Below are 27,143 nucleotides of genomic sequence, written 5' to 3'. Positions count from 1 at the left end.
TGATGAAACGGCGTGGCTCAGATCCTTCTGAGCAAGAATAAATAACATGTAATGTGCAAATGCCAAATCAGTTTGCAGTGCACATCTTCTCACAGAAAATCACCAGTGCTCCTCTTAAGCTGACTCAGCCTAAACTGTAGGTTTTAGGGACTGCACCGCTGGCTGTCAATTAAAAGTGAGACACGAGCTGATTAAGCTATTTTTGCTGTGCGTGGTCTCTGGAAAGGAGTAGCTTCACTGGGCCGTCCCGTTTCTTTGCGATTTCTTTCCAAGGAACACAAAACATGGTCTTCCCTTATTTTGACTCTTTAAAACTGAGCTTTGTTTAGGTATAATGAAAGACAGTCAAAATAAAATGCTGAGCAAAGCAGTAACCGACTGCCACAGTGCAGGATGGCTACAGCAGTGACAGAGAGTGAGGAAAAGGGAGGATTTCTGCATCTCAGATTCAGCAGGTGTAATCCATTGTCCCAATGCATTCATTTTGAGAAACATGGTACCAGATAAGCATGTTATCAAAATATCCTGCAGGCTCTTTTTTTCCATTTTTTTTTTCCTAAAAGTGTTATTTGCACCGTCTGTCTCTTTTTAATGGAAAGAACCAAACAGCTGTTGTGATGGAATAACGTCCCAAACCACCGCTTTCATGTATCAGTGTGTACAAACATATGGATATGCTTAATTGAATAAAAAGTATTCTTATGAAATGTACTCTCAGACTCTGCTTGTGAGAAAGTGCAAAATTATGTCTGTATTTCAACAAGGAAAAATAAGTTTTCCTCTTATCTTCATAATGGCACCTCGAGTGGTGCGGGAGGTGTTCCAGGCCTCTGTCCCCTTTGGTGAGGACCTTGGGGCTGGTCAGCCGGTGCCACTTGAGACCACCAGGCATTTTCCACCAGGAAAATGGCATCTGTACATAGGGAAACGTGTAGGAAAATGGAAATGTTTATGAGTTTATGAGTTGTAAATGGAGAAAGGGGCTGATGAGAAGAGTGGGACTACCGAGCACCATGCGCAAAGCAGGGTCTCAACTTGTCCAAATACCCGAGCTGTTGTTTTTGGCAATCTCACAATGAAAAATTTACTCTTCCTTGAAGTAGTAATAACTTTTTTTGGAAGCATAATTGCTGAAAAAAAAAAAAGTAAACAAAAAATCAGAATTTTGAAGTCCCCAGAACAAATGCTCTGATTAACCTAATCGTGCTCTTTTTCCTGCATATTTAATTAATGATTTTCCTGAGATGTTGATTATTTTGTCCAAATTCATGATCAGAAACACAAACATTTTCCCAAAACAGAAAAACAAGTCACACAGCTCTGAGAAATCCCCTAGGCAGGAGTGGGGAATGGAAATGCTGATAGATTTGTTTTCATTAGGTACCTGAATGCATTACAATAATTATGTCAGTTCTGAGCTTTTCCCATCTGCAGCCCAGCCCTACAGCAATTTGATTAGAAAATAAAAAACTTGAAGGGAACAGGCTGGAAATATGAAGACAAGGGACACTGAGCTTCACAAGAGCAAGGAAATGATGAAGCAGGTTCCTCATTATTCAGCAATGGGTTTAATTCAGAGCGCTTTCACGGGAACAAAAGCATGCACTTGACAATGATTTGTATGATTTCTGCACTACCATATTCTGGGCAGGAAACCAACTTCTGCTAAAAATGCTTCTTTAAGTGGTGCTGACTGGAAATGCTCACATAATGCAAACACTAACAGCTGCGGGACTTTTTTTTCCTCTTAAGGATATAGGTAGCTTTAAATTAAAATAAAAATATAACGTTTCAAGACTTATCCCCATTACGAATACAATTGTAATGAGTGAACTTGCAGCACAGCCCCGATTTTCAGCTCACAGCTGAAGAAGTCTGAGCCTTGGCTGCTTTTTACATGGAGAAATCCCATGGGCTGAGTCCTTGCTGTGACAGCAGTATTTGGGCCAGGGGCAAGAGGAACCCCCCCACCCAAAAGCAGCCCTTCCCAGGGGCAGGCTCAGGCAGCTCAGCAGCATAGAGCTGCTTCTGGAGGAGGTTTTTTTTTATTGTTGAGCTGGGGTGACCATCAGCAAACTGCATCTGCTGCAGGATGCTGCTTTTGCAAAAGTCCCAGGTGATCATTTTCCTACAGAATCATCTCCACGGAGATGTCTGAGCCCCCTCTTTTGCTCCATGTTTCCCAGCTGCTCAGCGAGTGCCCAGGGGTAGCACTTTTGCCCAGCAGTCAAAGCAAGATCCTAATCTCCATTCTGCTGAGGCTCGTTTAGGGTAACTTCCACTGCTGTCAGCAGTGCTACTTCAGTTTGCCACGATGTAATTGAAAGCAGAATTTAATCCTGAATTAGCTCGAATTAATCTGCTACTAATGTTGCTGATTACAACTCGCTGTGATGATTTAGACAATAAAATGAAACAGACTGGTAATCATTTAGCATTAATGCAAGCAAAACTGCAAATTAACGGAGGAGAAGAAAGGACCTGCATTTTCAGTAGCTTTCAATTTTGGCCTAATTAAATTTCTTTAATGCAGTCAGAAATTAAAGGGAAGCCCAACAATTGGTCCTTCAGGTGGAAGGAAGGTTGATGTAAAAGCAGGAAGGGCTGGTGCTGAGCTCTGTGCTTCTAGCCCTAAGTTGGTATTTTACAGTTGAAAAATGGTAGTCATATGACAAGTGCAGGGTTCATTTCACTTTACAGCAATAACAGCTTTTTGGCCTAGTGCAGAGAAGGTAAGTTATAGCAATTTTTTGGTATTTCTGAAATATGATATGATAAACTTGGTTAATGTACTTATTTTACAAGCCCTTTGCAAAGCGATGCTGTGCTGTGTTGCTAAAACAGCTAGGAAGCCCTGATTTAAATAAAATGTATATAGATCTAAATGGTTATTTTAAATGTACTATTTCTAAATGTTGTAAATCTTTTATAACATGGGTTTTCCAATGCTGTCTTTGTAACAAAGTGTGAAATGCAATGGTTTAAAACCTGTATCTCAGTTCTGTTATATTGTTGGTACAAGCGCTCTGCTCAGATGTATAATGGTCTTCGTAGGGATGCTAGCAAAGGATTCTTAAATTGGGTTATTACTCTGGCCATCACTCAGATAAATAACCGGAGCAGATCTTGACAAAAATGTGGAGTTCACTCATTTTCATGAGCTTTGTTTGGAATCACAAAATGTGGCTGAGTATAGATGATCAGCTGGAACCTGCTGTCTTTAATAACAATACAACGGCAACCAAATCTTAAATGTTATCTTTCATTTTTGACTCCAATTACCGACCTTTGTGGACTAACCAGTGAGGGAAACTCAGCAGCAAGTATCTTCCTGTTTTGCTTATTATCAATAATACTTTCCGTGTGATTATGATAGAAAATATAGTGTTTCCTAATGGGCATTCATTAGTTTTGTGGTAAGAAAAAGCAAAAAATGCAGATAAGATTCCCAACGCTCGCATGTCAGAAGCATGTCTTCAATAATTTCAGCAATTAGATTTGTATTTGGGATTAAATGCAGTAGCATCACTTGGGTTTTGCTGGCAATGATGAAAATAAATCAAGTGTACTGGGATTCAGGTAACTTCCCGCTTACTGATTTATGAGAGGTTTGGGTATGTAGCGGGGTGCTCCTGGGTTTGCATCCAGATAGAGCATGAGTGTTGGCAAGGCTCCTCTGTGAGCAGGACTGTGCCTAGATCCCACCTCTTGAGGCTGGTTTTCCAGTTTTTGGTAGAAGAATCAGCCCAGGGTTTTGGCCTGGAGGCTGGCACGTTGAGGAACTGTCCCAAAGCAAGCTGTAGTGTTTTACTTCAAACATATGTGAGATCCCTAATAGGGCACAAAGTGTTTTTATGGTGGGTCAGAATGGAGCAAAGAAACATCCTTTGGTCCCTGTGGGTATTGCACATCTAACATAATTTCAACGTGTTTGGGTGTCTGAGTGCTCTACTCATCTCTTACATTGGTTGTGTTGTGTTTTTTTAAGTGAAATATTCCCTTCCGTATTTCTCTCCTTATGTGTGTTACTTTGCCCAGTACAATGATATTACCGTTAATCACTATTATTTACAATTATTGGCAATACTCCTGGGGGTTTCTGGTATAGCTGTGTGCATTTTTGGTGTATATGCATGGGGAAAGCAGTAGGAATAAAGATAAAATTGGAGACATTTGTAGCAAAACTTTAAGTATGTGTCCCAAGTCAGTAAGATACTCTCCAGGTAATGCATAACGAGATATCTGAATCTTTTGAATTAATAAATGCTCTTGAAGCAGCCCTTATATAATGACAGAGATAGCTCTCAAGATATCAGGGAGGCAAGATTGATGGGCTATGCAGATGCTTCTGCCATTAAAAAGACCTTCAGAAAGAAACAAGTAGGATTGCTAAAAATGTTGTTTTAAATTAATGTCTGACTTTGAAAACAAATTCATGCCCCCCAAGATAATTGAAAAAGTTAGAAAACAATCAAGGAAGAACAAATTGAGGCTCCATGAGAGACAAAACCCCCAGATAAAGGAAGTCTTTAAATTCTGCTTCCAGAACAGAGACCTTTCTCCTATTTGAGGGATTTTTTTTGTCCTTTTCTTCTTTTCCTCCAGACAGGGCAAGTCTTGCCTTGACATGGGTAGGACTCAGGTTGAGAATGAGCTCTGTTGGGAGGTAGGCTGTAAGATCCATCCTGCCTATGTAGGGTGTTGTCTACCTCTATATGGAGGCATCCCTCCCTCCATACCTGCCCTGTAGACGTTACATGTTTCAGTAGAAGGGGCTTAGTGTCATGAAAGGGATGGCCGTGGCTGTTGCCTGGGTTGTCCTTGAGGTGCCAGGGCTTGATCTACTCTCCTGGACCAGCTGCCTTGATACAGTGCCCACCACCTCTCACGGCTCCATTGCTGCTTTCTGGCTGTGGGAGCTGCTTTGTTTCAAAACAGATTGTCCATTTTAATTCAGATGGTTTTGTCTGAAAAGATGAAGCATTAGATCAGGCAACTTTTAAAATGATTAGTTGTGCTTGCTGCTTACACTGTGGTTTTGTGATTCTTCTAACAATATAATATGTCAATATGATGATATCGATTCTTCAGTTAGCTTTATAATTAATGATAAATTACTTGTACTCCACTGTTCATAAGCTGTTTTTTCCCCGGTGAATGTAGCTGCTAAAAACTGTAACTGAGGCAGATGGGTGTTGGTGCTGAGAACTGGAAGTGAGAAACTGCAGCAGGCAGTAATGCTGACTTTTACAATGCAAAATGGTGGCCTTCTGTGGTGAAGTGACTGCGGCAGTTGACAAGGAATGACTGACCGATGTCACCTACTTGGACTTCTGCAGGGCCCTTGACATGGTCCCACATGACATCCTGATCTCCAAATTGGAGAGAGATGGATTTGAAAGGTGGGCCACTTGGTGGATCAGGAATTGGCCTGAAGGTCGCACCCAGAGGGTGGTCAATGGCTTTATGTCCAAGTGGGGGCCGGTGATCAGCGGTGTCCTTCAGGGGTCTGTCCTGGGACTGGTGCTGTTTAATATCTTTATCAATGACTCAGACCATGGGATTGAGTGAACCCTCAGCAAGTTTTCAGATGACACCAAGCTGAGTGGAGCAGTTGGTACAACAGAAGGAAAGGAAGACACCCAAAGGGATGTGGGTAAGCTAGAAAAGTAGGCCCATGTCAATCTAATGAGGTTCAGCAGGTCCAAGTCCAAGGTGATGCACCTGAGTCAGGGCAATTCTGGATGTACAGACTGGGCAGAGAATTCACTGAGAGCATCCCTGCAGAGATGGACATGTGGGGTCTGGTGGATGAGAAGCTCGATGTGAGCCAGCAGTGCGTGCTTGGAGCCCAGAAGCCAAGCAAAAAGTTATGTGGTAAACAATTCTCTTTTAAATGAGGTTTCCCTTGTGGTGCCCCCATTGGAAGATGGGGCCAGTTTCCAGCCTGTGTCCCAGTGCTTTCAGTTTATTCCAATTCTTTATTTTTTTTTTGTGAGAAGAAATAACTTTCTTGGCTCAGGTAGGCACTGAAGGACATCAACAAGTACCAATGTATTTCCTAAAAGTGTGTGAAGGTTATCTGAAGCAGGGCTCAATGGAAAGGGGATAGCCATTTTTAGCCTACAATTATAGCAGATTTAGTTTCTGCACTTTAAAATAAATAAATACTTTAAGCAAGCCCTCAGCAGCCATAAAGCCCTAGTGTGCTTTGTATAGATTTACGTCAGGAGAAACAATTTGCCACACCAAGAATGCCTCTCTGAGGGGTAGCTGGGAGTGTGCTAGAGGCACTGCACTTGGGAGGCTTAAGGTAATATCTTGAGAAATGTGGTGAGGGACCCATAATGAGAGATGCTGAGTAATATGCACAATAATGGTATGAACTATTTGTGTACTTATTTTTAAATGCATTTCTAACATCAACCCCAACACCTTCAGGGAATAATTTCATTTCCTATTTAATTTCAGATGTTGCAAGTGCCTTAAGGTTGTTATAAATTATGTATGGAACTAAAAGTTACAGTTTCTATTCTTTGCTGGCTACAGATTTCATTTTAAATTAAACATGCTGTAGATCCACAGTTCAGCAGGACATTAGCTTGTTTCATTTGCACGATTCTTGTCTTGGTATCTGCAATCAGCAGCTCTGAAAGGTGTGAAATGTTTTATGTCTCAGTGCAGGGTAATCTACATGTTAAACAGCTCTTTGTGAAATTCTGTTCATTTGGGAGAAATTCAAAAAGCTTAAAGTATGGAGGCACAAAGTGATATAGCTAGGCTGTTACATATTATGTTTTCATGAGTCATTTGCTTCTTTTCTGTAGCTAGTAGTAATATTATTAATGCCTATAGTCTAATTAAAGCCCCAGATTCTGAACTTCCTGGGGTTTTATATACAATAATTCCACTGTCTTTTGATGAACTTGCAGTAATTGTAATTTGTACCGGTGCAGTAAGCTTGACTTACTGTCAAGGTATTTTAACTGCAAATACACTGTTTAGATACTGTCTTCAGGGACTTCTCTTACAAACTTTTAAAACGTATGACAAAAAAAAATTAAATCAGCATGAGTGTCTTGTGTGAATGAAAACATGCCATTACTTGGATAAACAAAGGTGTTTTATTTTCTCCCCATTGCCTACAGCAGCAGCTTTCTGGACATTACAAAAGTGCATTCACATTGCTACAGCACCTAGCTCTGACTTGTATCACCGCTAAAGTAGCTGTCAAGATAAGCTGCTAACATCTGCAAATCAAAGTTTTAAAACTGGATGGTTCCATCTTCCTCATTTGTGAATGTAAAGAGGCCCTTGCCACAGGAGTACATGGATCAGAGCAGATCCCCTTGAAAGGCTGGAGGCAGAAAATGCTTCCTGGTTCCCACTCAACTGATGTTATGTGCTATTATTGAACCTTACTTATATTGTGGGGTAGCAGAAGCATTTTACAAGAAAAGAAAAAAAATATATATATCCTTATTATATAAATCTTAAAGAATCAATAGATTTTTTTTAATGAGAAGTGGTATCAAAGTCTGAAAAGTCACCTTATTTTAACAGCTGCAATAAGTAATCCTAATGATAAAGCAGTAAATAAAAATTATGCGGAGTGAGGTGTCACAGTAACTTATTAAATCCTGCTTATTATTTTGATGAGACTAACTTATGTGAGTTGAGCTAGTGAAGAGTTTGTGCTAGTGAGCATTCATTAAAAATGATTGCAATGATAATACAAGTAATCATCATTAGCAATGACTGTGCTGTTATCTCATTAAAAATGTTTTGTTTTTAATGTGTCCTACTTCAGTCACAATTGTAGTAGGGATGGTTGATACCATTTAATAATAAAAAATATGGTTTTGGCTTACATTGTAGGAACCGAAGCATTTAGCAGCTGCAGTGTATGGTTTGAATAGCCTTACTGTAGGTAGGCTTTGGTAGTTTGACTAATTAGAAACAGGTGGAGTATTTGAACATTGAGGGCAATAAGAAATATGCTGCTTCAGGATTTGACAGTTAATGATCATAAGAAGATCATTTGCAGCAGCTGGTAATTAAAGATGGGATCTCTATGAGCAGAAAATTATGTGTTTGGGGATGGAAAAGGGCTTTCATTTTTAACCAGTGTGAAGCATCTTGTCAATCAGAGATTTGCATTTTCACTTCAACAGAAAGGTTTGGAGGCAGAATTAGATCTATTATCTAGCAGCTCTGCCTGCTGGCTGACCTTATCTGCCCACTGCAAATGTATCTGTGACTGGGTGGCTCAGCGCTGCCCTTGCATACCCAACCTTTCTGCTTAGGTTTCCAGCTCAGAGCTTGGTGCTAGATGGAAATTAATGTGATGTCTGATGGTATGCAGTGACCTGTGTGACAGCATCATATTTTGTCACTTTTTCTAGCAATGCCCTGATAGAAGTCTTCAAAACAAGCAGTGCAGTGTTGTGAGAGACAGACTCCTGAGGTCTCCTGCTGCTTCCCAGGGTCTGTCCCTGGACCTTAACCCTTGTGCTCCATCACCTGTCCCCATCCCTCTGTGACCAGGCTGGAAGCAGTGCAGCCACAGGAAAGGTCCTGATATGGGGGACACATGGCCTTGTTACTGCTGATGGCATTTCAGCTTGTGTTTACGAGATGTACTAACTGATAAGAAAAGGTGTAATCTTTTTTTTTCAATTATGCTCCAGGATAATATGCCTCAGGAAAAAGGAAAAGAAGCAAAAGGATGTAATGGACAAAATCAACTGGTTTCTGGGTGGATCTTTTCCTTCAAGTGAGTATACCAGGTGTAGTGGAAGAGCTTGGCATTTATAGTAGCAAATAGTAATTAGTACTAGTAACAACAATGAACTTTTAGGCTTAGGGAAATTTTAGCTTGAGAGCTTTGGATTTAGTTCATTGCTCCTGGATTTTATCCACATAACAAGCACGTATCTGTCCTTGTGGCGATTACTGCATGGCTGCTGCTGGATCTATGGCGATGGCTCCTGCCATCCTTCTAGAGCCCTATTAACTTTATTTACAGCAAGTATGTGTGGCTGGGGACATCTTAGTGCACGGCTGGTACCTAGAGGCATTTCTGCTGTGTGGCAAGAGGTCTCTTGGGTGTGCATGTCTTTCTTCTTTTTAACCCTCCCTAGTCAATTTAAACATTCTCAGCTTGGTGGTGAATATAGCTTTTCTCCAGTGTTCTGACTTCAAATTTATGAAAAATCTAGATTTTTGATGAAAATCTAGAGATGAGTCTATTCAGAGGTGAGATGAGTCTATTCAGAGAAAACTAGGCATTCTGAGAGACTCTTGAGCTTTGATAAGACAGAGAAACTTCCCCAACTTAGGGCTGTGGTTGATTAAAATGTTACTAACATTGTGCTATGAGATATGAACACCAAGGTATATGCATCTGCTCTGTCCCATGCTCAGTAGCTATTTCATGTGTTACATAATGATTTCATATTTTCTTGATACAGAGTTTCTGCTTCTTTGTGACTTCTTTCTAATTTCTTAGAGAAGTAATATTTTTATTTGGATATAGAGAGTTATGATGAAAATAGTCATTTTGCAGTGGGTTAATATGGATGACCATGGATTTGTTCTAGCTGAAAATGCAAGAACAGTCTCATGTTTCAATTTCAAATAGCTAAGTTATAGCTTTATGGGAGGTTTGCATTGGAGATCCTATGCAAAGCACCAATAGACCACTAAGTACATTGGCACTCCCAAGAGCTTGTCTCGTAAATTAAACAAGTCTTCATAGTTCTTGAAATTTGAGAAGGAAGTGTGTACTCCAGCAATGAAAGTGTTAGTTTGTATTTTGAGTTTACATTTAGATTTATGGAAGTCTAGACATGCATTTTTCCTGAAATAAAATAAAATTTTATAATATGTATGGTGTAGTTTTATTAGTTCTTGAGAAATGGAGTGGAATATTAAATTCTTCTTCCATTATGAGATGTTAGGATGAGCTCAATTACAAAATGACAACTGTCCTTGCAAAAATTGGCTTGAAACATTTTCAGTGTTTTCATCAACTTAGGTAAACTGGCAGCCAAAATGAATTACAGCATCATATCTGATCCACTAAGACAACACTTTGTTACTGCCAACAAAGGTTTGTGTGTAGAGGAAATAGGAAGCTGCCCTGAGGAAATGTTGAAGCACCAGTCCTCTGGTAAGAAGAGTGGCTGCTGGTACACCATTTTTGAAGCCGCGAGGCTGTCATAAGTATTTTGGAAGTTTTAAAACTGCATATCTAGAAACCAGTAAAAAGCTAGAGATCCAGTAGCTCTGGTTGTCTATAAATACTTAACACAAGACAGGGTCTTCCTGGTTGGTCCCTGATAAGGCTGCAGCCAGCATCTCTTCTGACCCACGACATGCCACTTGCTGGTAATATTATTGTGCTGTGTATTCTAGATTAATGACTCCTCTTGCATCGTTTGAATAAACCGATCCTGTCTGCTACCATAGCTAAGAGCATTTGTTAGTTGTAAATGATTTAAGAGACATTCTTTATGGAATAGTTCTTCTGAATGTGCTTGTGGGTTGGAAATATTCATGTCAATAAAGAGCAGCAAGGGGAGCAGCTCTAATGGAAGAAAAATAAAGGAAATATAATTAGCATTTAATGATTTATTAATGGTTCATAAATATATAAACAAGATCGTTATACTAATATTAACAGTTCTAGGCAGTTAAAGACAGAAAACTGCTGGCACCATGTATTTGGATTAATGATGAAAGTCCCAAACCCAGTTCCAAGCTGTTGGAGCACCAGCGCTGGGAGTGAGGAGCAAAAGCTCCTGAGATCGTTTTTGTCCTTTTGGGTACAAATGGTGCCAATGGGGACAGCAGAGACGAGTTTTGGGTCGGCAGAGCTCTGTGCCTGTGGCCTTGCTCTGTTAAGCTGAAGAGATGAGGGATGAAGTAGATGTCCCCTTGCCCTCAGGGAAAGCAGCACAACCCCTTCTGCTTCACCAAACCCTGCCCTGGGAGTGTTACAGGAGGCTGAGGGCCCAAGGAGGTCAAAGCCTGTTGTAGAACGGGGAGTGTGGTCAATCCAGATAGCTTCCTTTGTGTCAAAGCTCTTTATTCCTGAATTACAAAGTGCAGGAGATAAGGCTGCACACCAGAGCAAGCAAACATTTCATTTGAAATGTGATATATTTTTCCTGTCTGGTCTGGCTCGAGGTTTTACAGTGCCATGAGGACAGCAAGCACTTGTGTAAGCTACTGCTGATGATCAGTGTGCCCTCATTATGCTCAGACAGAGGCAAGAACATGCAGGCAGCTGCCTGTCTGCCTGGGGATTTGCTTCCAAAAGTAGAAACAACATTTTTTTATTGTTACTTTGGATAATCTCACAGAACTGGAAATTCCTCCAAGAGCAACTAAACAGTCTGAAAAGTAGCTTTGAGTTAATTAAGCGGCTAAAAGATACCTGTGGTCACATACAAATACACTGCTTTGGGCATTAGGAATGGCCCTGCAATATTTGTTTCAGGAGGATGCAATTACTCTTCTTACGGATACTTTGTCCAGCACCAGGTGACCAAGAGGGCTCCAATGAATAAAATAAAAAGACCAATTATATTGTGTAGGTTACTTAATGAAGCAAAATTTCCATCTTATAAGGTGTTTCTTCCAGGCCACCAGCTGACAGTGTGATGCAGCTCGTGATGACTCAGGGCATCTGAATCACCATGTGGTATTTGACCCATCAAACAAGGCAGCAGACTCATCTGGTGTTAAATGCCCTAGCTGTGGCTTGTAAAGAGAAGTTTTGCAGCAGGGTAATTACACCAATAAACCAAGATGATGCTGTGTGTTTCTGGAGCACACCTGTGCTTGCCTAGTGGTGGCTAGCTGATGGCAGCCTGTGGGCAGGGCTGGGCTCTGTGCAAGGAGCTAGGCCTCAGTAGTGCTGCAAATGATGTGGCTGCTGCAAAAGCTCATAACTGGACATAAAGGGGATGGGGAGAGGGGGGAGATGTGAGGAGCGAGCTGGTAAACCACTCAGCAGTCACTGCGAGTGGATCCGGACATGGTTAGCTGAAGACACCCCAAAAAAACTTGGATGTCATGACCATCTCCAAGGTCTGTGTGGAAAATAGTTTTCCTTAATTCATTGGCTGCAGCAGAGAGAAGCCACATGGGAGCAGCTGGCCGTTGCTCTCCCATGTCAGCAGCCCTTTCTGAGCCCTTTGCACAGTTATTTGCTGTTGCCCTCAGCATGTAACAAATACAGATGAACCCAAACTGAAGGGGATTTTTGCACAGTCTTGTCTCTCTGGTGCTGCAACTATCTGCTACTGCATCTGTCCTGAGAAAAATGAATACAGACAGCAGGGACACAGTTGGAAGTTCATGATTAATAGGTGGAATCATTACAAAATAACTATTAGTGTGTCACTACACTGAATTTAAGTTGTATACTATCCAACCTATGCCACAGCCTACAAGCGAGGCAGACTTGAACATTATTATTATTGTCATAAATGGGACATATGTCAGAAAAGTTAACAACATTGTTCTGTTTAATGGAAGTCCAGGTTGATACCAACAAGAAATCTTACAGTGATGCAAGCTTAACTGGTCAATGCTCGTGTCCTGGGGAGTCAAGCTTGCCATAAGATCCTGCTGCAGAATTTAGGGAATAACGTGTTGTGTGCCAGGTGGTAGCAGGATGGATGCTCTTAGATACTGCTTGATAGTGCAGATGTTGCAGTGAGACAAATTTGTGCTATTTATCTTATGAAATAAGCAGGGATCTATCGTGGTTCAAGCCTCATTGACAAAATTGTCAGCTGAGGTAAAATAATAGCATTGACTACTGGGGATGAAGAAAAATTGATTTTTTTTTTAAATCTCATAAGTGATTTGCAGAGATTAAAGTTAGATAATTCATATTAAATGTAAAAATTGAGAGAATAAATAAGAAACACACTTTTAGACCAATTAAACAGAATGCATTTGCAGCTTATAATAAACTTCAGACAGCTCCTTGGCCAAAATACAATTTTGGAATTATGATATATGAACAAGTATATGGGCTAGGTAAAATCTTCTTGCAGCTAATGCTGGACTAGGAGGGTGAATAAAATGGATCAGCTCATTCTATGCATTTCCACTTAAATTCTCCTTAGGGTACCTATGTTTTTGGAGTTGATGTATTGCTGTGATTATCGTGGTGTCTGTCAGGAATAGTCCTGCATTTCTGCCTAATTGCTGGGTCTAACTCTTGGTGGGTATCTGAATTTAAACCACCATGAATATATCTAGAAAATGCTTTCAGAGAGGTGGGAATATATAAATCAAAAAAATCATTTTTGTTTTTTTTTCTGTGAAGGATTAACACTTCTCAAGGAAATGTCAGAACTTTTTTTCACTTATCAAAATTCTTACTTTGTTCTAAGATTATGAATATCTATAGATAAAAGCCATTTTTGTCCAGTTCTAATAATCATTAAGGTTATTAGTACAAGCTTGTATAACACAAGCAATATATTGTGCACTTCTGAAGCACTTTTTCCATTTCTGTAAAGAGCAGGTTAGTTTTCAGTCTGGCAACAGCTTCCTCCTGTCATCAGAAAAATTGTTGTCAAAATATACAAGGCAGTCATGGCAGGTGTCTGGCCACGATCATCTCAAACCATTACTAAAAGGTCAAGGGCTAAGACTTCAGTTAAAAAAAGATAAATTTTTATGCATATCCCTTGCAGAAAGTTTGACACTAGTTCATGGCTGAAGAAAAGTGGATCTTTTCAAGTTGTGGTGTCATATCAGGTTTGCCTATCAAATTGTCATGTCACATAATCTGACATGACAGAGCTAGCTCAGCTTCACATGTCACAGCATGATGTCACTCTTGGAAGAGCTAAAAAACACTTATTTAGGCCAAGTCTGGAAAACGTGGCTTGAGAGAAAATGTGTGGGATGAAGGAGAAAGTGAATCAAAGGTATGTTTGTATTAACCTTTAATATTGGAATATAGACTTTTTAAACAAAAATGATAAATTTTGTTCGTGTGTATGTGTGTTTAAATTGGGTTACAGTGGCCTAAGTCAGGCTTGGGGTCTATATGGGCAGAACTGCTGACCACATGGATGCTGAAGGCACCTAATTAGAGGAGCTGTAGGTATTAATGCTTGGCACCTGGTAGGAAGGTTTGGGAAGATGCTTTGTAAAACTAGAGTAGTTTTGTGGTGGCAGTAAAGAAAGAATAGGAACTTCAGGAGCCTCAGCTTGAACTCTTTGGGGATTATGTCCCTGTTCACACTGCTCTGAACATGTTCATTACTTTTCTACCAAACCCCAGAATTTTACTAAGCGTCACTTGAACGCTAATGTTGAGGAAAATTGCCTGAATGATAGTAATGATGTACAATTACAATAAATACATGGATGTAGCTGGGAGCTTGATTTTTCTTTTTCTATTTCTTAGAGTTTTATTATTCATTAAACTTGCTGAGTCCAACTTCCTTCACTTACATCAGTTTCACTACAGTCTTTACTGATGTTACCTTTACTGATACCAGCGGAGTTCAACAGGCATAACAAAAGTAACTAAAAGGAGAATAAATTCTACATTAATTAGCCAGCATGCATGATTTTATGCTGCTTAATGACTCTTGTAATCATCTACAACTGTATAAAGTGAATGGCAATCATACCCAGGCAGAGCTATGCAAGAACACATCTCATAATGAATTCACCCATTTTATACTTTTTTAATAGAAAAGACTGCACTGTTCTCTAAAATCATATCTAGAGTATAAATGGTGACAGGGAAAGTAATGATTATAAACAGCCCTCTATGAGCTCAGACCACTTTTTACCCAGTAGAAAGTGCTATGAGCCCCCAGCCTGTCCTCGTGCTTTAATGAGCCTTTCCAGGCTGGGAAGGATTGGCAGGGTAAAGCTCTTAGGACCTCATCTAAAGACCACTGAAGCAAGCAGAAAGATTATTTGTTTACAGCCCATTATACTTCAGTTTTGTACGGCAATTCCCAGGCTTGCTGGTTTGTTTTATTTTTGTTAACAAGACGAGAAGGTTTTGCTTTGCAGGAAGAGCTTCAGGGTTCCTCACGCTGAAGAAGGGTGCAAGCTGGTTATCTAAAGATCTTTGGACCAGGGTATACAAACAAGTCAGGATCTACTACATCAGGCAAAGGCTTACTTTGACATGCACAAGCTGTGAGTTTGGCTCAAGCCCAGCCAAACACAGCATTTTTGTAGTAAGGCGGTTGTGTTCTCTGTTGCTGTCTCCCAGGTATTTATTCATGTGGGTAGGGAAGGTCATGTCTAATCATCCCCCTTAGGAAAGTCCATAAAGATATTTCACTTTAAGTACAAGCACACCCTGTTACTTTCTATTGTCGTGTAGGTGTTTAATCCAACATGATTTTGTCTTTCTGGCTTTGGAAGCAACTGTCAAAGGCTCCAGGATAGACCTGGTGTCTCAATGAGTGGAGTACCCAGCACCAGCAAGATATCAGTCATACCTAGTGTTTAGAGATGCTCAATTACACATAAATGATCAATAGAGCCAAATCAGTGCTGGATTGCACCCAGATTAGACCTACTATGCAACACTACATTTCTGATAATTACTGCAAATCTGAGCCACAACTTCTCTTGATTTTTACCTGTAATCAAGCATATCAGTGTTCTCTATTTTTGTTTTTGATATTGAAAAGAAAATTAAGGTTGTGCTAGGTTTCCAAATGTTATGGAAGTGATTCCCCAAATACCCCTGAATTTCAGGGATGTCTAATGGACTGTGTGTGCATGAAGTTCCTGGCCTCATCTAGCTGTGCTGTCACTGAAAGGGTGAAAAGGAAAGTTCAGCTGCTGAGGATACAAATTAAAATGGTTTCCTCCATCTGAAAAGATGTGGAATTTTATACTAGATTGGATTTGACACCATACCACTAAAGTGAATATAATTCACTGTGATCTTCTTGCCATTTAGAACCAATGGCCCATTCATGTGTAAATGCACAGAGTTAAAGAAAAAAAGCATGACAAAGTAAAGATAGACTATAATGTCATCTGTATCTAAGCAATCAGCTTCATTGTGTCCCTGTGACAAAAGGAAGAGTAAATATTAAACTTAAAAAGGACCACAGTTTTACAGTCATTCAGGAGTGTAGGTTTTATTACAAAATATATTCAGCAGCTGTATTTTTAAGTGTGTGTATATCAATCCATATTATAGAGACCGCGTGAACAGACTACAGAGGCTAATTCACTGCTTAATACTGACTCACACCTACTACAGAGACAGAAATTAAGCATCCATGTAAGGAATGATTGTAGATGATTGTTCACTCTCTTAAATAGAAATATTACCTATACCTGGCACTCTGTAAATAGCACAAGATACAAGAGTTAATTCTTTGAGACCATGGAAGTTGTGACATCCCCATCCAGTGAAACCTGTCACAGGAACAAAATTCAGAGTGGTGCAGGAGGCTGGGCTGTAGGGGCCTGATCCGGAACCAGCCCAGCTGGGGCTGCCTGCAGCTGCTCGCCCTCCCCAGAGCAGGTTCTGTCACTGTTTTTTGGTAGTTAAAATGAGCATGCGTACCAATGGGCACGTAGTCAGGTCTTCTATATTATTTTCCTTGGCATGCCAACTCCTCTGTTCTGCCAATGCTAAGAAAAGGAGTGCTTGCTGCCCCCGGTGCTTGCTGCATCCCTAGATCCCATTGATTTTAGGCACTGGCCAAAATGATTTGCAGCTCTTGCAGACTTGCTAAATGCAGCTGCATTGTGAATTGTTTCATTTTCAGACCTGTTTTGTGAATTGATTCAGCACTTACACTGTAATGCCAACACCTTTTTTATTTAGATTGCTAAGGTTTCTGACAGATGTGCTGTGGTTCTCCTTAAACAGCATCCCGAGACCCCCAAACCCAAATGTTTACAGATTTTGTGCCTGCATTCTAATGTCTTTTCAAGTAGTTACTAAATGCGTTTCCAGTAGTAATCTATAGCACACTAGATGAAGGTTAAAGGAGAAAATATACTGACTTTTACACTTTAATGGAATTATTTATCTTAATTGTTTAGATATATTCCCATTAATCTACTACAACAAAATATCCATGAAGACTTCTTAATTTTAAGCCTCTTTATTTTTTTTTGTCCTCATTTAAATCTCAGGACAAGGTGATTTATCTTGGATAAAAACCCCAACACATTAACAGTAAATTTACATGGTGACACCACCTCAAGAAGCAATACATCAAACACAAACAGCATGCAAATCTTTCTTGAGCCCGCAACTTCATTATCTGTGAAAATCCATAAAAAGCGTATTTTCTGTTTATAGCTAAGAGACTTTATATTTTAACACACTTGAGAATGTCTATTCATCATCATCATCTCTGCAACATTCTAGACAAGACATTTAATAATTCTCATAACATTTTTCTTGGCCTGTGGTTGAGAAACATTAATGATGCTTCAGTTATATTTAAAATATTAGTAATTAACCATGCTGTTATAAGGCCATTACAATCTTTTCGTAGCCATAGCTATTTTTAAAAATGTGTATAAGGTACTTCTGTGTTCGAATCTTCAGTATAACGTGCATCAGGTGCACTAAACATGCAGTATGTTTGCATTGTCTGAGATGACTCTGAGTGGGGACTGATGTGGTGACCCTCCTGTTTTGGGTAACAGGAAAATAAAGATAGGAAACGTGGGCAAATAAGAACGACACTTTTTTCTACTGGTTTGTGAACTTCCAATAGACTCACTCTTCTTTATGCCATAATTACGTTAATTTCTGTTGAAAACTTTGAACCTGCAGTCTGAAGGAATAATGAAGGAATACAGCCAGCACGTTATCTGAGGCTTTGACGTCTCCTGACGTGCTCTGTTTCAGCCTTTTTCTGCTCTTTGTTTTGTACCTTCATTCATTTATGGTGGTATAATGACAGTGGTAGTGTCACTGCAATTTTAGGAAGAACTTCTGTTTCTGAACTTAAACAAAGAATTTTTAGAATGCATATTGAGAACTAGGAAGACTAAGAAATGGTAGGTAGCCATCAATTTAATGCTATGTTAGGTGCAATTGGTGCTGTTTAGCAACTTTAGAGGAATACAAATTTAGCATATCATGTGTTTACCACATTTTAAGACTGTTGGAACTCTCAGCAGAGGCAACTTCTGGTTTCATTGAGTTTTCCACCAGAATTGGCTTCTGCATCATAGGAAAAGAGGCTAGGGACAGAGCTATGAGTTTAAGGTCGTTTCAGCTCCTAGGTCAGAGAGGGTTGAAGGTGGGTAGGAAGAATACAGAGAAATACCCAATTTTGGGATGAGAAACTGCCGGTGCTGAAGATACTATTTGACATTAATACAGGCAGCTTGTGTTTAAATGTGACGAGAAGGTAAGAGAAGGTTATAATTGAATATAAAATGTTAGAAATATATTAAATACCAAATTATATTGAGCACAGTAGTGCTAAAAAAAACTTTTTTCAGGATTCAACTAATGAGCACTATGGAAAATAAGAGGAAATAAATTTAAAAGGAAAGCCCTAGGTGAAAATAGAAGATGCATTATATCCAAATTACAAGCCATCTAATAATGCCAGCTTTTTAATTGCTTCAAAATGTGGACACATTTGCATTATTAGGCTGGAGCCATATGTTTCTTCATGGGACCTGACAGCCAATGGATTCATTTGTGTGTCCTATTCCAGAGAATGAAGCAAACAGTGCTGCTTATCATTTATTCATGAGCTGATCAAATCTTTTGCAATAAACGCTTTTTTTTCCAGTGAATCTTGATTTAGACTTTTTTAAGGAATATTGCTTGTTATTTCCACTGAGCAGTCTGAGGCACGGTATGTGTCGTGCTATATGTTGTGGCTCCCTGAGTGGGTTGTCTTCAAATCTCAATGAGTTTTTCATTTGCCTGCAAGTTTTTTGAAACCTTGTGTGCAGGACAGAAGTTTGTCTACTTTCAGATAGCACAAGCAGAGAAGGAGATTGTTATGGAAAACTAAAGAGTTTAACAGTCATTTGATCAAGGACAAGGGAAATCCTCTTCAAGGAGAACACGTCGGTATTCTTGATTGTTGATTGGTATTCTTGAAAGAAAGCAGAAAGAAAGATGTTTTATGGATTTTTTTAAAAAAATTTGAATATTGATCCATTTTCTGCATGTGACAGCTCACTCATCAGATTTGTTAAGAACTAATATCATTCCATTCTTCTTGCAAGAGATCCACTGTAACAGAATACATATTTCTGGGGAAGAAAAAGACTCTTCAGAAATGTCTCATGAAGAATGAGTGCTACGGAGTGCAGTGTATAGTATAAACTATACAATATCTGTCAGGTTTAGTTAATTTGTGACCGCATTCTGCATGTGGAAAATTGCTGTGGTGCAGGGAGTAATGTTTTTAGTGCTCAGAGGCACTGGCTGCAATTGCCGATGATATTTGCGGTGTTTATGAACATCATAATGAAGAGGGTTTCAGATAGATCTTGAACTCCTGTGATCTTGCCTGTTCAAATTAGGTTGTCAGTTAATAGGTTATTTTATTAATATGGCTGTTCAGATGTGTATTTAATCAAAATATAGAAAACCTAACCTATGAAGCTCAAATGAAGATGTTGTCCTGGTTTGGGCTCCATTGCAGGGTAATTTGTTCCGTAGTTCACATGATGATGTAGCTCTTCTGTGGACTGACAGCTGTGGCCTTTTGCTCGTGTAAGGTGGGTCTGGAGTCTGAACCCTGAGATGACTTCTGCATGTCCTGACTTTTTATGCCTAAATTCTCTAACCATTCTGCATAGATGAACTAAACCCATTAAACTCCTGGAAAGGGAAAAAAAAAAAAAAGTAATTATGCAAGAAATGTGAATAAATTATGCATGAGAATAAATATATTAAATTAAAGCACTTCAGATCAGATGCAGGCCAACTCACAATGTGTGTGCTATACAGCAGTGAAGTTGTATGAACACAGAGATTGAGATCCACATCCATAACAAACAATGCAGTCTGTTACATTTTAAGTCGATGGATTTGCATTCATTTGTATATCATTTTCTGTTGAAGAGTCAATCATTTTCTGATGTTTGAGCAAGTTCATGGTACGATATGCAAACATTATAAAATTTAATCAGATGGCATTAGATTTGTTGAAGTAAACAAACCTCAGCGATAATGACAGGATGTTATGGATTTCTGATCACTTCTATCATTCAAATTTAGTTCAGTGTTGTAGAGTTCATTACTGAAAAGAAGATGGCGATGCATTCTCTGAGAGGTTATAGTAGCTTAGGACAAATCCCTGACTGTTGTATGCAGTATCTGGTGAGAAAATCAAAAACTGGACATATCACTGGTATACATAATGCCGTAGACTAAAGTACACCAGGAAGTTTTGCCAGCCCCCAGAGTACATTTTGTATTGATCTCAACTGACATGTACACATGTTGCGATGCTCCTCTTCAAAGACTCATAGGAAATAAGGCTGGAAGTGACCCTTAACAATAAGTGTTCAGTTACTGATTTCCTAAAACTTACAGATAGGCCTGTAACTCCATCAAATAAAAGAATATCGTCAGTTATATAACATGATAATATTAAAGTACTTGACTTAATAGATTATATTATTTTTCTAATAAACTATAATTTAGATTTAATAAGTTAAAAATTAGAAATATATATGCCTATTTTTCTGCTCTTTGCTTATCATATAGCAACAAATGTCACTATTTCTCCAGCTTGTACACCAAGCAGAGTTGGTGGTAAATATACACTTCCCACTAAAAACTAGATTCATCATTGATGCTTTATTCTTTCTTAGTATCTAGTTTCTGGGCTGGGGCACGGAAGTTACCCAGAAGTGCAATGAGCACGCTGGGATGGCTGGGCTTGACTGCTCTTCTGCTGCAAGGCAAGGACTTTGTAGTGCATGGGGCAACGTTACTCCTGCTGCTCCTGGTAAATCACAGCTACTGCCCACGTGAGGGGTCTTCGTGGTGCCACACTGTGCTCCACCGCCCCTTGCGCAGATCTGTGTTTGCACCTGTGATAAATGTAGGTAGTCACCAAAGTCCAGGTGTTGTGTGGGAAGTGATGAGGATAACGTGTACAGGTTAAAAAAAAAAAAGGGCTTTTTTTTTGAAGGGGGGTTGACAAAATTCTGAGTTGTTTTTAATTACATTGACATAATTTCTAAGTACGCCTAAGGGAATTTAAAGTTTATCCTAAGTGCAGTGGGGGGAAAAAACAAAACAGCAACCAAAAAAAACAGCCCTCAGTGGTCTATTACATATGCTGAAGTGCATGTGATATTCTACTCAAGAAAAGAGAATGGCTTTAAAAAGAATATTTCATTTGACTCCATCTGTGATGAAGAATGGGGAATGAGAGTAAAATAAATAGGACTAAGACAGGAATGGGAAGATCTGATTTATATTGTGGAATAGAAAAACATAAATTCTTTTGAAGATACTGAAAAAGCTTTGCAGATCAAGACACTAAAAGGGGACCGTTCTTCCTCCAGTTTGGCTGTTTTGTATGTTTTAGTCTGAAATTGCCCATGGTACATTCGAGAAAGGAGCAAGGCTAGTGTGCTTCTGTAATGCAAAATAGAAGTGGGCTCTTCATCATTATCCTCAGAAGTAGTATATTTTAATGGTAGGCTGATTTTTCTGCATATTATATAAAGCCCCATTTTTCAAGAATTAGAAATGTTACATTAAATGAGACACTGAAATATTTAACCCATTTTCAGAGGAGAACAAACACTTAAAAAGGAAAAAAAAATTTTTTTTAAAAAATTGAAGAATATTCGCTAGCTATCATGCCTCAGATATCAAGTTATCACTTCTCCAATGGAGCCCAGTGGGCTGCTGGGGAGCCGAAGGAGCCGGATTTCCAATGGGTGCATCCCAAGGGACTGTGTCTTCGTGGGGGCATGGGGCTGCCTCAAGTCCAGCAGCCGCCTCTCTTACCGTGTAATGGTTTCTCATCAGAAGATGGCAGCAAAATCTTACGAACCATAACACTTGCTATCCTGCCTTTCCGTCATTAGGGTGCCAGGGACAGTGTGAGGAATCTGCTGGAGCCAGCATTCACCTGTTGTCCTTCTTCAGCTACCCTGGACAAAGCCTTATTTTATCCTCACTCAATATGTATCAAACGCGGTGGGCTGCATCCTCTCCTTCCCTTTGACCAGAGAGCTATTATAAAAATGCTTCATCGGGGATTTCTTCATACCACCTGCAAAAGCAGACTCCGTGGGTGTCATTAAACAAGCTGGGAGCCTTTGGGAGCCTTCAGCAGCCCTGCTGCACTGTGGTGCTGGGGGGCTCAGCTTGCTCAACGAGGGGAAGCTGTGTCTGCCCACCTTGGCCTGGGCGGCTCCTGTCTCCTGGCATTGTGAAGGTGATTTCTTTGGACAACAGGACAAAGGCCTGATTCAGGCTTCTGTCCTTCAGCTGGACCAGCCATCCTTTGGGTGGTCTGTCTTGTGTGGGACCATCTGGGGCTGGCCACTCCTTGGCTGGTCCATGGAGCCATCTTGGTGTGGGTTTGCAGACAGCCACTCTTGGGTGCCTGGCTCCTCATGCTCATAGCACAACAAGCCCAAGTGACTGCTGGGCTCCCTGTTGAGGTGTCAGGAGCCAAAACACAGATTTCTATGTGTCACCGTGGCTCTAGTCTCTGCCCTCCAGCCATCAGACTTTATTTTGTTCAAATACTTAGCGCTGTGGTTTCATATCCTTCTGTGTTTCCTCAATGCGCAGTATCTGAATTCTGCAAGGACACTACTGCTGTGGTGAGGGTTCAGCTGGAGCAAGCACTAAGCGTTTGCTGGTTGCTTTAATCTCTTTAATCTATTTGTTGGCTCATAGTTGCTCTTTGGGAATGGAGTGCTTATGTTAGAGCTGAGGCTTTCCTGGAGGGGTTTGGCTGCATACTGGTGTCCACCTTCTTATTGGAAAAAACTTAACCAGAGGTATCATTTGTTTCTCCTACTACAGGAAGCAACAACTACACAGACCTTACCTCTGCTGGTGCTCTACAGAAGCGATGTTGAATTTTTAAGTATGTAAACAGGGAATGATGTTTGTGTACGCTAGTGCTTAACACCACCTTAAAAGTGATTACATGTTATTAATACAGAATTCATGATTTGGTCCCACTGTTGTGTAGTTTGTTCAGTTCCTAATCCTTTTAGAATAACCTCAATAATAAACACTGCATTTCCATATAGCATTCTGGGCATCTTTCCTCTAAAGAAGTTTCTGTAATTTATGATCTGTAATTAGAATCCAATTTAATTATATGTCATGCGAAGAAATGCTTCTTAAGCAGGTCTTTGTTTTTATGCAGCTGCTGGAAACACAGATGAAGCTGTGGGTTATAAGAAACAGTTCAGAGGTGAGAGCAAAGTGTCTTCAGAAGTGATCAGTTACTGACAGATGAATGTAATCTGCCATATGGGCTGTGTGGCATCGTATACGGTGTCTAAAAGATATACGTGTAAGCTTGCATAGCATAAGTCATTTGATGCAAAATATATATATTTTGACTGTTTAATGATACATTTCTGTATGAAAGTTAGCAAATCAAAGACGGTGTTTGTACAGTTTCTTTCCTTTAGGAAATGACAACAGAAAAACCTTAAGTAAGAATTCTGAAATGTTTTTTTCCAGGGTTTTCTTCATATGCTCAGAAAGATACAGGAAAAACTTTATCAACTGTATTATTAACTTAAGGCTAATTCAGACTCATTTTTGGCCTTGAACATGAATAATTTGAGACTGACCGATGATGGTTAAAATTCTTTCTTGTTTAGCTGAAGGAGCACGCACTCATTTCATTAACTTCTTGCAGGCAATATTGGAAATTACTTAATTTGACTTTGGAAATGACTTAATTTGTTGAGATTCATGGCAAAGGTTTTTGGAAAACTGCCTGCAACAGGAGGTGCATGTAATAGATACATATTTCTAGCTTGCAGGCTATGGTGGTGTATGAATTGATCATATAAAAAGGTCTGTATCTTGGGAAGGTCTTCAGAGAATGCAGTGAAGTTATAAACTCACAGAAATGGACAAAAAAGTGTGCTTCAGACTAGATTCAGTGACTTCATACGCACTTTTTTCCCCTACTGCTGATAAAAGTGTTTGAAAAAAAGGATGGCATTGGGCCCAGGTGATTAATAAAGGGCAAATAGTTGACTTTAGAAAAATTTAGCTGTTCTAGTTATTTTTACTGAACAGTAATTGATTTCCTCCATGAAAAATGTCTGAGTGCTGTTCATCATTTCAGCCGAGACACGTTAGCACAGCCAGGACCGTGTCGGTGCTCCCAGCTGCAGAAGGTGTGCTCAGCAGACGGATGGAGCGAGGGCAGGCAGGGATCTGCATCAGCGCCTGTGCCGGGGTAAGAAAGCAGTCGCGTGTGGGCTCTCCAGGACTGCTGTGTGCAAAGGGAACTGAGCAGGAAACTCACTCTAAGGACTAGTGCTTAAATGTGCACTGAAATATTAATGCAACCTCATTTTCAGATGGCAGGACTCTCTTGAATGAAGCCATATGTTGTACTCGCGGGGGACGAGAGGCGGCTTGGTCTGGGCTTGGAGAAACATGGAAGTGTTGAGAAGATAGGCCTGAGTCAAGTTCAGGGTTTCAGCAGTTTTCAGCTCTACTTTGTCCTTTCTCCTTCAGATTTTAGAAGACAAGACATGCTGCAAGAGCAAACAGGTTTGTTTTTTTTTGCATCCTATTACTTACCAAGCACACAGATTTTTAGGCTGCTGCCGTACTTTTTTCCACACTTCAAAGGATTAAAATTGAACACGTTCCAAGTGAAAAGTAACAGCCCAAATTGATAAATTAAACTAGATGTAACCCTGTGTTTCATTATTAAAGCTTGATGTGTTCAGGCTCAGTCTCCCTGGCACAGGGAGGATCGTCCTGCCTCCTCTCGGATGTCTGTCTGTACCCACAGCTGTGGGCTCATGACAAGTCTCCTGCAACACCTACCAGCTCAAGCCTTGTTTGGGCTGTTCCTCGTCTCTTTCATGATGAGGCACTGGACAAAAAAGTGTTACATCCATCAATGAGAGGGCATTACCTGTAGGAGAAGGCTGACATCTCTCCTGATTTTACAGAGGCATCTGCGGTGCCTCCTGCAGGGGCGGCCTCCAGGCCGGCTGTGGCATGGTGTTAGTGGTGACACAGATGTAACCTCCGGCAGCTGCCAGCCCTTCTTGGCCAAATAAAGTGACTGTTTAAGCGTACCTCTGTCATTCCTCTGGTTTGCATAAGGTGCAGTGCTTTTGGGATTATTTCAGGGCTAGCTGCCTCACGGTTGTATTTCTAAGCATGGTCAGTCATCTCTAGGCAGTGTTTTGAAGTGTGTTTGGCTTAGTGGAGCCACTTTTTGAAAACTGTAGGCTCTTATAAATCCCCAAATGGAGATGCAGACAAGTTGTGATGATAAGAGTCTTTGCAGCGCCAAGTATCTCTCCGCAAATTGTATGTCTGGCTTTTCCTGCAGCATCGCAGGGAAGTCCTGCGGGGCCCTGTGTTCAGGGGAGGTGTCTCCTCCTCCCTGCTGACAGCCAAATTGCACAGTGCCATGGATAATTTTATATTCAACGCTTCTCTAATGTTGCATTTCCATGTAAAAAATTGCTGTCTTTGCCCCTAGGAACATTATAAAGCAGCCTGAAACTATGTTCAATAGTCTTAGTATTATTTCATACCTCTCACTGAACAAAACAAATGATGAGTTGCTTGTCCCCAAACGGATGATGAATATGAAACACTACAACAGAGGTCCTGTGTGAGGATTGATGGATTTGGGCAATGCCTTTTTTATTATTTTCTCTGTAGCTAAGTTATATTCAAAACCCTTCTATTCAGCAACTCACCTGTGAAAATTAATTGGACTGCTTTATGTACATTGGACTAATTTCCATATATTACCCTACCCTTTCTAAAATGAGTTTAAAACCTAGTCACTTTAGAAATCACAACATGAGGAGGTTGGGAAACTACCATGCAAACATTAGTTATCATTTCTGTTGAAATATTTCATGTTAATGTAATTGACCGAGAATTAGGTTAATTTTTAACAACATATGGCATTTATGACTGGAAATGTTTGAGATACTTCTGATTTGTTTGTATCATAGCTGTAAGTGTTAGGAGAAACAATGTGAAATTCCTCCTGAATCGAACTATGTGTTTATTTCCACTGGATAATTTCCTGCAGCCTAAGTGAACTATTAAATTAATCACACCATATTTAAAGGGTAGCATTTGCATTGGTACGACCAATGAATCATAACCAACAATTTACTTTTTATAGCTGAGATTATAAGAACATACCGTATATTAGTAAATGATCCACAAACACCTCTCTTCTATGAATGACAGCCATACATTCAAAATTTTAATCTAGGATAATGAAAAAAATCCCCTCTCCCTCAAGCCTCCTGGAAATATGTGCCACTTGGTGCACCCTGGTGAGGAACTGCAGCTTTTAGCTGGTGTGACGCTGCTGTGGAGCCTCCCCAAGCACATGCACTCCAGCTTGCTTGCTGGGTAACCCTTTGGTTTGCTTTTAACTCATTCAGCATAGGTGTCTACCAGGTTAATATGAGGTTATTTTAGCATTAAAAAGAATATATTTCAGAAAAGTCTTTGTAGACCTTCTCTAAAGAAAAGTGGTTGCATGAGAATGGGTAGTTAACAATAACCATTTAAATTACAGCTCTGCGAGTCTTATCTAATATAGTGGGCTCAGACCACGAACTCCTTAAATTCTAATATAAATTCAGAGGCTCTCATTAATTATTCCTTTTATTTTTGGGAGCTGATGATGGCAGCAGCATGAGGGATGTACTGTGCATGGCTCTTCCAGTGATTCACTTCTGGCCTTAAGCAAAGCACTTAACGCGTCTGTGGCTTACCTGAAGAAGGTAAGCACTGCTTTCCTCCATGATCGAGCTGGTGCCAGCTTTCCTGAATTAATGTCTGAAAGATTCTTTGAGTTCATAAAACAAAAGAAGCCTTGGATGACTTGGTATTTGCCAGAGAAAATCATAATCTGCTAGCAGTTACTGCAAAGGTGTTTGAG

The 27,143-nt window shown here is 40.0% G+C and overlaps 1 long non-coding RNA gene across 1 annotated transcript; it reads left to right on the top strand.

Annotated features, from left to right (window-relative positions):
- Positions 1–2,497: 2,497 nt before the first annotated feature.
- LOC121074871 lies at positions 2,498–26,009 on the top strand. The gene is made up of 5 exons (XR_005822586.1): positions 2,498–2,732; positions 8,691–8,776; positions 23,030–23,093; positions 24,324–24,437; positions 24,562–26,009. It is a non-coding gene; the product is annotated as an uncharacterized LOC121074871 (long non-coding RNA).
- Positions 26,010–27,143: the final 1,134 nt, after the last annotated feature.

The sequence above is a fragment of the Cygnus olor genome, chromosome 9 (assembly GCF_009769625.2).
Source record: "Cygnus olor isolate bCygOlo1 chromosome 9, bCygOlo1.pri.v2, whole genome shotgun sequence".
Lineage (NCBI taxonomy): Eukaryota > Metazoa > Chordata > Aves > Anseriformes > Anatidae > Cygnus > Cygnus olor.
Note: the sequence above shows the minus strand (reverse complement) of the source record. Positions and strands in the feature narration are given on the sequence as shown.